The sequence below is a fragment of the Coenobita brevimanus genome, chromosome 6, assembly GCF_032717465.1.
Source record: "Coenobita brevimanus isolate Jiangsu-jjx chromosome 6, ASM3271746v2, whole genome shotgun sequence".
Classification (NCBI taxonomy): domain Eukaryota; kingdom Metazoa; phylum Arthropoda; class Malacostraca; order Decapoda; family Coenobitidae; genus Coenobita; species Coenobita brevimanus.
In genome coordinates, this window is record NC_136959.1 from 16913044 (window position 1) to 16924870 (window position 11827).

Here is an 11827-nt window from a genome sequence, read left to right on the forward strand (position 1 = left end):
ACGATACGGGCAAGGGAGAGAAAGCCAGAGTGACGGGGGAAAATAGGACGACGAACGAAGAAGGATGGAGAGAAGGAGATTGGGAAACTAGAGAAAAAAGGTATGTAAAGAAAGGGAAGAGAATGGAAATGGATGGGAAAAGGGGGAAAAAAAATACTTATTTAGAAAAGAATGGGAGGGATGAGAGACGCTTAAGAGATGAGGAGAAATTAAATAAAAAAAATAATAATAACGTGCGCTAGGAGGAGATGGGGCAGGAAAATGATAGATAATATATAACGAAATTATACAGTGATGAGAGAGAGAGAGAGAGAGAGAAGCTGGCAAAAAGGGAAAATGGGAAGGTAAAGGGAGATGAAAAATAGAGAAGAAACAAGGAAAGGTCCAAAGAATGAAATATATTCATCATTCATTCATTGCCAGACGCCATGTATCCCAAATGGGGTGGCCAAGGGCTTAGAGTTAATTGTTTTACAGGGAGGGGCACTAATCCTCCACCAACCCCACTTGACACGTAGGGATGCCAACAGCATCTGGTGTTCCCAGGCGGTCACCCATCCAAGTATTAACCAGACCCAACGTTGCTTAACTTCGCTGATCGGACGGGAAGCGGTGTACTCAACGTGGTATGGCCGTTGGCATGAAATATATACAAAATAAAAAATAAAGACATAGAAAAGGACAACATGAATCTAAGCATATGCACATGAATGACTCAGGAGACAAGGAAAAAATGTGGAGAAACATAAGGGAATGAAGATTATATGAAAGCGAAATACAAGACCAGAGGAAAGAAACATGACAACATGATGGAACATTCAAAGGGCGCAACACCCGCATCCATTTTTTTCTCTTACCTTGACCTTCGACAGACTGATTTCAAATTCAAATATCTTCATTTTTGCCTAACCCTCTTAAGTCCTCTCCCAACTTTTCCCACAAACAGATCAAATCTTTTTGCATAAGCCTGTTCTAGTCACTTTTCCTTCGTCTGATTGTCATGAGACCTTGACCTTAGACATATTGTTCTCAAAACCAGTAAATGAACTGCATGGGTGATGTTCAGTTCATCCACCAAGTTAGAAGTAAAACAAATAAAAAACTGTTATGGTAATATGTTCAGACACAGCCACATGCATCGAAATTTGTCCTTGACCTGAGACCTTGACCTTAAACTTCTTGTTCCGAAAATTGAATCCCTTTATCCTTGTTCTGATCTAAACCATTCCACACGGCTGAACCCTACACTGAATAAAAGCTGTTTAAGTTGACTTTGCCATGTGGCCTTGGTCTTTTGACCTATAGGCCTAGAAAATCAGTAGATGAACATCATGGATAATTTTCAACTAATTAATCGTGTTTGAACCAAATCAAATAAAAATTGTTTTAGTAACTTTGTTCCCACACATTCACACGAGTCGAAATTTGATTATGCCGTATGGCCTTGACTTTTAATTGCTTATTCTACAAACTGAATCTCTTCGATCTTTCCCGACCAGGATTCGTGGAAATCAGACAAAAAAATTTTGAGTTTATGTAGGTCTCTTACCTATGCCTTTGATCTTTCATCGTGACCTTCTTCTCCAGCTGATTGTCCACAGTACCGAATCCTTTTATTTTCGTCTTATCCCGAATCTCTCATATATACAGTATATATATATATATATATATATATATATATATATATATATATATATATATATATATATATATATATATATATATATACGGCCTTAATAACCAGGGGCTTTGGCCCCAGTAGTCGATAGGCCAGAAAAAAAAAAAAAAAATCTCTCCCCAAAGGTTGGTCAGCATCGAAGAAATCGATTTCAGTTGACCTTACCCTCTGTCTATGACCTTGATCTATAGTTCTAAGAAAAAATAATGTTTGCTGAGTGGCTGACCCTCAAATCGTCCACCAAATTTGGTTACAATTTAATAAAAACTCTTAAATATTTTGTTAACAAACACACACGAGTCTGAGATATGACCTTGCTCTGTAACCGTAAACTTTCGTTGATTTCCTGCAAAATTTAACCAATTCATTGTTATCTTACTCCGAGCCATTACAGTAAATTTGCCTAAATTCGATGAACGCGGTTCAGGTGTATTTTGTTGGTCAGCGGTTAATATGGGCCTGTGACCTTGACCTTTAACCTGCTGATCCAAAAAACAAAACGTTTACTCATTGGTTAATCTTCAACCGTTCCCCAAACTTAGTTAAAATAGGATTAAAGCTGAGTTATTTTGTCCACACACACACACACACACACACACACACACACACACACACACACACACACACACACACACACACAGACGCGGGCAAAAACATTATTCTCCGCCTTGCTAAAGGAGGGCGATAAAAAGACAAAGGAACGGGGTTTACAAACGGGAAACTGCTCTTCCTCCCCTGTGGTTACATTGTCCCTGTTCTATTTTACCCTTCTTAACCCAAAACACACACGCTTGCGCGCGGTGACTGACACACACACACACACACACACACACACACACACACACACACACACACTGTCTTTCTGTCTGTGTGTCTGTCTGTGTTTTTTCTGTCTGTCTGTCTGTCTGTCTGTCTGTCTGTCTCTCACACACACACACACACACACACACACACACACACACACACACACACACACACACACACACACACAAAGTAATAGGATTGCAGGTACGAAAGTGGTACATAAACAGGAGGGAATAAAAAGGAGGAAGGTAGTAGAACCAAATCATGACAAGTATATAAACAAGATGATTAAGATGATGTACTCTAATGTGGATGGAATGGTATCTAAATTATTAGAGTTGAATGATTATGTCAGAGAAAATCTATCTATCTATTGCCAGACGCCTCAATCCCGTTTGGGGTGGCCACAAACAAATCGCCTCCAAGTCGCCCTGTCCCCCGCCATTTCACTGCCCTGCTCCCAACTCACACCCCCCTCTCTCATATACCTCTCCACCCCATCCCTTCATCTCATCCTCGGCCTTCCCCTCCCTCTTCCCCCATCCACCTCACTCACATACACTCTCTTCGTCAGTCTTTCACCCTCCATCCTCTCCACATGGCCAAACCACCTCAGTGTGTTCCTTATAACGCTTCCTATCACATCCACATCAATACCACAACGCTCCTTTATATCCTCATTCTCAGCCTCTCTCAATGTGACTCCACAGGCTCCTCTTAAATAACTCATTTCCACTGCTCTCACTCTTGACTTGTGTCCTTCCAACAACGTCCAAGCTTCACTTCCGTACGTTAGAGTTGGTATCACAATACTGTCATGTAGTAACTTTTTCACTACCATGCTCACTTCCCTGTTTCTTATCACTGCTTTCAAAGAACCAGCAACCTTTCTTCCCTGCTGTACCCTTTCAAGCACTTCACCCTCCAAACCTCCATCCTTACTCATCACACTGCCCAAGTACTTAAACGTACTCACATTTTCCAATTCCTCACCATCCAACCTCGCTGTATATTCACTGACTTCACCTCTCTCAAAGACCATCACTCAGTGAATATGCCTAACTGAAACAAAATTAAAACCAAGGATATCAAATGACATACTAAACTTAGAGGAATATAATATATGGAGAAGAGATAGAAACTTAAAAAAAGGAGGAGGAATTATAATATTAACCAAGAAAAATCTAAAAGTCAATGAAATAAAACTAGATATAACATCACAAGTTGAACTGTTTGCAGTAGAGATCTACACGTCTGAAGGAAAGTAATTGTAGCCAATTTGTACACACAGCAAAAAAACTATCGTTACAGGGGAGTCCGATGTGTTTCATACTGAACAACCTGGCTGTCTCGCTAGGGTTGGTAAGCCGGACAGTGGGTGAGTTGCCAAATAGGACGAGGTAGAAGTATGCATGGGAGAAGCAATGGATATAGCTTATAATAAATATGCAACAAACACACGCAGGGATACCAATGGAGGAGGCTGTTATCAAAAACCTTCATTCGTGTGTCATTTTATATCGCGCAGAAGGTGTAACGATAGTTTTTTTGTTGTGTGTACATGCCACCCAGATCAAACACATGGGAAAGAGACGAATATGAGGACCTGGCAGAGAGTACAATTCAGAGTTTAAGAGCATTACTACATACAATGGAAGAGAAATCGGAAAGAATTATACTAACTGGAGATTTTAAAACCTGCTCATAATTTTCCCCACTTCGTTTAATGAGGCGCTAATGGGAATTTCTTTAATTGATTACTGATGTAATTGTGTGTTTATATTTGGCAATTGATTAGGATATATTGGAGTAGGAAATTTCGATGATCGTGTGGTATACTGTAAAGGAGGTGATGTGGTGGTAGTGTGGTAGAGAGAGTAGGTTGTGTGGTGAAAGTGTGATACAGTAAGTAGCTAGTGTGGTGAGAGTATGGTAGAGAGAGAGAGAGAGAGAGAGAGAGAGAGAGCAAGTAATATGGTGAAATGTGGTATAGAGATTCCGTGGTGTGGTGGTAATGTGATACAGAGAATAGGTAGTGTAGTGATACTGCTGTGAAGTAAGCGTTGTAGTGGTAGCGTTGTAGAGAATATCGGTTGTGTGGTGGCAGTGTGGTACAGAGTCGATGTGGTCGTTGTTTGAGAGAGAGAGAGAGAGAGAGAGAGAGAGAGAGAGAGAGAGAGAGAGAATATGCAATTGCATGGCTCATATCACTGGTGCAGATTTTTTCTGAGTGTGGGGAGGGGGAATATGACATTTAACACTGAAGTGTTAATTTGCACCCGGCCACCACCAAGAGATATGAACTGATAGGGTGGCTGGTATACCTTAGGAACTAAATGTCAAATTAGATAGTGCGAGAACCTAAAAAAAAAAAAAAAATGTTACAGCCCTATCTGGCACCTCCCCAGTCTCACATTGATGCGGATTATAAAAGCTTAGCTTGATAAATAGGATCAATTTACTTTCAGGTTTACAATATTCTCTGTTGTTTCTGTTATCCTAAATATTTATAAAACATGTCTTTTTATTGTAAAAATTATATAAGTATTTTGAGGGAAGTTGTAGATTTAATTTTGCATTTTATTCTGAACTGTTTGAACTGTAGGGGAGGGGAAATGATTAAGTAAAATCTCCCTGTGGTCCAGTTGTGGGGGGATTTATCCCCCCATCCCCCCAAGATCTACACCCATGGCTGACATAGAGGAAATAATAATGTTAATAATGCACTTCTGAAACATCAAGACTCTTTGAAGACTGGGAGAACAAAAGAGTGATATAAAGAGAAAATATGAAAACGGAGGGATAACTGATATAAAGGATCAGTTAGTTTCCTACATGATTTCTAATGACACTGTGTATGATTTTTGCTGATTTTTTTTTTTATTTCTCCCATTGTTTACTATCAACAGTTTTTGTTATTATCGATGCTGTATCTTGATTTTGCTTGTTAATCTTCTTTATAAAATTAGTATCATTATTAGTATTGCCATTATTATTACTAATGTCAAAGTAGTTGCTAACACAACGGTCGCGGGTTGAAATTTTGGTATCACATATACAGTATACTGTATTGAGGATGATGATGATTATGACCCCCTTTAATGAACGAAAGTGTATTTGAAGGCTGTATACTTCCCGCTGAAGGAACTGTTAAAATCTCCGAGATTCGTGCATAATACACACACACACACACACACACACACACACACACAGACTTAAGTTTAACCCGTTTGTTTCTGTGGCTGCCATTATGCCTACTGTACCTCACTCAACCTTGACACTCCTTCAATGTTTTGTGTTAAGTAAAGACATACAAGGAGTAACGGGAGATGCATCTATTACAGACAACCTCATAATTTGATTGTTCTGACACCTTGACCATTTCTTTTCCTTTCTGCTCATAGAATCATATATTTATCACTGTGGATCGCAAAGGTGTTGGGAATATTCATCCTGTCCAAAGATTAGGAAATATTTCAGATGATGTCTATCTATCTATCTTCAGATGATGTCTATCTATCATCACCAAACTACATGCACAGTACACACTACACTTCCTATTCAAAATTCACCAAAATGGCGTCAATTCACCCAGCCTCGGAGTCCCCAGGGGGGGGGGACCATAAATGCCCCCGCCATCTGCCCCTCTCCCGGTGACGACTCGAGGTGCCTGGAACCACTGTCTGACTCTCTTCTTCTTCATTTCTGCAACATTCGCGGCCTTTCATCTAACTTACGCTCTGTTGAGCACCACCTCTCCTCCTCTAAACCTCACCTTCTTTTTCTAATGGAGACTCAGCTGTCTGAGGCAACTGGCAGCAAACCCTTTTCTGTATCCTCCTACTTTCTCTTTACTCATTTCAAAGCCAAAGGTGGCTGTTGTGTATACATACGCAACGACTTATCTTGCTCTCGTGTTCCTGAACTTGATTCTTCTGAATTCTCCACTCTCTGGCTTCGGCTTTCCTGTCATTCTCTGACTAAATATATCTGTGCTGTTTACTTATCCCCTAATTCTACTGACTATCAAAAATTCTTCGACTATCTTACTTCTACGATGGAACACATTCTGTCCATTTCTCCTTTCTCTGAAATCTCCATTCTCGGAGATTTCAATGTTCACCACCACCTTTGGCTCTCCTCTCCTTTCACGGATCCACCTGGTGAACAAGCCTACATCTTTTCTATCCTTAATGACCTAGAGCAGCTTGTACAGCACCCTACCCGTATCCCTGACCGCCTTGGAGAGAGCTCCAACATACTTGACCTCTTCCTCACAACTAATCCTTCTGCTTACTCTGTTAATCTTTTCTCTCCGTTGGGCTCCTCCGATCACAACCTTATTACCTTAACCTGTCCTATCGCTCCAGTACGGCCTGCGGACCCTCCAGGGAAACGTCGTCTCTGGCATTTTGGAGCTGCGGATTGGGAGGCCCTCAGGCAGTACTTCTTTGATTTTCCCTGGAATAATTATTGCTTCCATGGCCGTGAGCCATCTGAGTGTGCCTTGCGCATTACGGAGGATATTCTCTCGGGCATGGAAGCATACATTCCTTTCTCATATCCTTTGACTAACGCAAGAAAGCCTTGGTTTAATCACGCTTGTTCTAATGCTGTCCGCAACAAGGAGAAGGCCTACAAAAGGTACCGGAGCCAACCCACCCCTGAATCACATAATCTTTACGTTTCTGCCCGGAATCGTGCTAAGTCTGTTCTTCGCTTTACTAAAAATAATTTCATCCATACTAAATGCTCTCAACTCTCCAACTCGAATTCTTCCCGCTCCTTCTGGCACCTTGCCAAAAATCTTTCTAACAACTTTACCTCATCATCCTTCCCTCCTCTTTTCTACTCTGATGGTTCTGTAGCTATTTCTTCTACTGATAAAGCAGATCTCTTCGCACAGACTTTCTCCTCCAATTCCACCTTAGACGATTCCGGTGCTGTTCCTCCATCACTTCCCCCCTCTGACTTCCTCATGGCTGACATTAAAATTTCTGCAGTTGATGTATTTTCTCCCATTACTGGCCTCAATACTAACAAGGCATATGGGCCTGATGGGGTCCCTCCTGTTGTTCTCAAAAACTGTGCTTCTGTGCTTACACCCTGCCTAGGCAAACTCTTTCGCCTTTGTCTGTCAACTTGTACCTTTCCTTCTTGCTGGAAGTTTGCTCTCATTCAGCCAGTCCCAAAGAAGGGTGACCACTCCCAACCCTCCAACTATCGTCCAATTGCTTTAACGTCCTGTATTTCAAAAGTTTTCGAGTCAATTCTTAATAAAAAAATTTTAAGGCATCTTTCCTATCACAACCTTCTTTCCGATTGTCAGTATGGGTTCCGTCAGGGACGCTCCACTGGCGATCTTCTCACCTACCTTTCAGACTCCTGGTCATCCTCCTTTCGGGACTTTGGCGAAAGCTTTGCCATTGCACTTGACATCTCAAAGGCTTTCGATCGAGTCTGGCATAAATCTTTAATTTCCAAACTGCCCTCCTACGGTTTCTATCCTTCTATCTGTGCCTTCATCGCTAGCTTCCTTTCTGGTCGTTCTATAGCCGCTGTCGTAGACGGCCATCGTTCTTCTCCTAGATCTATCAACAGTGGTGTTCCTCAGGGCTCTGTCCTATCACCAACTCTCTTCCTTTTATTCATCAATGATCTTCTAAGCTGTACATCTAACCCTATCCACTCATACGCTGATGACTCCACCCTTCACCTTTCCATTCGGTTCCCGCAACGCCCATCTCAACAGTTACTTCAAGAAACAAGGGATGAGGCTATGGCACACCTAATGTCTGACTTGGCTCATATCTCTGACTGGGGTAAAAATAATATGGTTGTCTTTAATGCATCTAAGACTCAGTTCTTACACCTATCAACCCGACAAAATCTTCCACAGGTATACCCACTAATGTTTAATAATATTCAGCTTCATCCTGCATCATCTTTGAACATGCTTGGGGTTTCATTTACTCGGGACTTATCTTGGAAAGATCATATTACATCTCTTGTAAAATCTGCTTCCAAGAGATTGGGTGTGCTAAGCCGACTCCGCTCTTTCTTTACCCCTGCACAATTGTTGACTCTATACAGGGGTTTTATCCGCCCCTGTGTGGAGTACAACTCTCATGTGTGGGGAGGCTCCCCACATACAGCTCATCTCAATAGGGTGGAGTCAAAGGCATTTCGTCTCATTAACTCTCCTCCTCTTACTGACTCCCTTCAACCTCTGTCTCTTCGCCGCACTGTTGCATCTTTATCTCTTTTCTATCGCTACTTTAATGGTCACTGCTCCTCTGAACTGTCTGCTTGCATTCCTCCACCTCTACGACGGGCGCGTAGCACCTGTCTGGCAGCAAACTCTCATCCCTTTTCTGTCCAACTCTCTAATGCTAGAGTTAACCGTTACTCCCAGTCTTTCATTTATGCAACAGGTCAGCTCTGGAACTGTCTCCCTTTGTCTGTATTTCCTCCTGCCTATGATCTCCAGTCTTTCAAACGTAGTGTGTCCAGGCATCTCAAAATGATCGGATCTTGAATTTGGCTCTCTGTTGTATTTTGATTTTCTCTTGGAGGGAACTGTCACTGCGGGCTCATGGCCTTTGGTTCCTTCTTCCTCGCATAAAAAAAAAAAAAAAAAAAAAATGTTATACCTCTTTAGTCATCCCCGTTTCCTCTGTGCCAAAGCACTTAAATATTACACCGAATATGGAACGCATATTCGAGTTAGAGAAGTTATGAATGCCATTACTGGTGTTGTGTAAACTATATACACCAATGTGTAGCGTAGTGGTTGAAACAGTATAAACAGTATTGAGAATATGTTTTTTTTTTTTTTTCCAGTGTTAATATTTTTTCAATAGTTTTATGCGCTCTACCCTCAAAAAGTCCATATTCTTTGATATTAAAATACAGAAGTATCTAGAGAAATCTCAGCAAGACAAGTCCTGTGTTTTAGATATATAATCTGTGTAATGCAACACTGGTCTCTAAATTCTTGCTTAACAGTCAAAGTTTGTATATATCTGTGCCAAGTCACTGTAACAGGGGTAATTCAAGCCGCTAACGCAACAAAAATTATCCTTCGGTAAACATTGCATCCCTCCTAAACTTTCTTCCTCTCCACTTATATATTCAGGCATTTATAACGGCAATATCACTCGTCACCTGTTTAAAGATAAGTGAACATTACTGTAAGAGTTTAAGGAGGCTAATTAAGATTTTGCTTTGTATCAAGGCAAACTGCGCTTATCTCTTGGGTAGTTATGACTGGAGCAGTTTGGTTTCACCGTAAATGAAGGTGGAAGATATGTGGCGGGACAGAAATGTGTGAGTTGGTGAAAGTGTGTAGAGGATTAGCATGGGGTACGGTAGGAATATGTGTTGAGAAACAAAAAATACTGTAGCAAATGGAAAGAGTGAAGATGTGAGTTGGGTATGTATGTTATCCAACGCGGAAGGTAAGTGTATGGATGAAATATGTGGAGAGAAAGTAATGAGAAAGAGGTAGACTGAGGGATGGGGATGTGTGTGTGTGTATACGAGGACTGAGGTGGTGAAGGGTGCTGGGATAGAAACTTGGCATGATATCTATATTTCATGGATGTTTTAGTAAAGAGAAGTATGGCCATACGGGATTGAAGTATGGTCATACGGTATTGATGGGAAGTCTTAGGCGTGCGATGATGAGATGTGTATGGACTCGCGGATTCCTTGATAAAAGGAAAGATTGTCAGTAATGCGAGAGGAGAAAATAAAACTGTGCGCTAATGAATGTATGGACAGATGTGAGTTGTGAAAGGGAAGATGTGAAGAATATGTAGGTAGAAAACAAGCGAGATGACAGTTGGATAGATCACAAAAATTTAGGAAATAAAACAAGATACTGTATTAAACTAGGTGTGATCAAAACAAGGAAAGATGGAAGCAAATGTGAGTGATAATGTGTACGGGATACTGGGCAAAGACAAGAACATACAAATATGATATTATCCTGAACATCGGAAATTGATGATAATGCCTACCTCTTCCTTAAGTTAATTTTGTCGCAAGGAATTCCTGCTGTCACTGTCACTTTTTATCTGTTACCCAAGTCAAATTTGCCAGGTTACCAACAACAGCAGACAGAACAGCCGTACACATCAACACGGCCACAAACTTTACTGATTAAACCCCTAATTCGCTCGTTATCTTTATGCACAACCCTCATATTTTCATAGTCTGGTTCCTTCTGGCATGGAGATGTGTTGCGTGTGGGAGCCTCACGCCAGACACCGCACCATTCTCAACCTCATTAGGGACATTTGATACAATGCTACTACGAATATATAAATACCAACAACATTCTTATTTATTAACAAAACTGTGATTCGCTTTTTCAACATTCTGGTGCACCAGAAGCATTATACGAGTAATCCTTTCCTTTAACACTGTAACCCTATAGTTTATTGCAAAATCCCAGTCTTTTCTTGCATAACTCAACTCCTACTGCAACAAAGGATCATCCACACTTTCATTTCTATAACCCTTTAATTTCAAAATATATCCAGCTGTTGCAACAGTTCAATCGGCTTTACCGACACCTCAGTCAGCCATTTGAGGTTCCATCATCAGCTGACAAAAATGCTGCAACTACTTGCTTCAAAAATATGCTCTTTAGCTTTCCAAGATTAAATGGGAAGATTTAACAACCAGTAATTATTCCCTACCACACGCCTTGTATCCCACAACACAGTGACAGACCGTCAGGAAAAAAAAAAAAAAAACTTTGAGCAGGCCGATGAACAGACAGGTCAAGAAGCGGATACGTAAAAATACAGAAGACCTGCAAAGAGAAACAGTTATTGAGAGAGAGAGAGAGAGAGAGAGAGAGAGAGAGAAGGAGGGTTACTCTCTCTCTCTCTCTCTCTCTCTCTCAGGAAGATACAGAACACAATATAATGCAGAGTATCAACAACAGCAACACGCAAGATTCATAAACAAGAGATCGTCGCAACTTCCGCCTGTCGGCATCTAATCTTTGCAACAACACAATATTTTCCCAGCAGCGCCTCACCTCTCCCCACCTCACAGTCTCTCCCACTCCCTACCTTCTCACCCCTGCCCCTTCCCCCCTTTTCCCTGCCCTCTTCCTGTAGCGCCATCTCTCCCCCATCCCAAACATTTCCTGCCTCTCTCCCTCCTCATCCCCTACCCCGGAAATTCTGAAACGTGTAATAGGAATTCTTTCAGTGTCTTGTCCCACTGCCGGTGGACTGAAGCGACTTATCAAGAGAAGACAAAGAGAACCACATTTTTTTTTTTTAATTTCTTTGAGAGAAATTGATACAAGGAGGTGAGGGAAGA

At 41.2% G+C, this 11827-nt stretch overlaps 1 non-coding gene across 1 annotated transcript; it reads right to left on the minus strand.

The window, feature by feature from the left end:
* Nucleotides 1-521: 521 nt before the first annotated feature.
* LOC145403149 (5S ribosomal RNA) lies at nt 522-640 on the minus strand. Its single transcript, XR_013897937.1, has one exon. It is a non-coding gene; the product is annotated as a 5S ribosomal RNA (ribosomal RNA).
* Nucleotides 641-11827: the final 11187 nt, after the last annotated feature.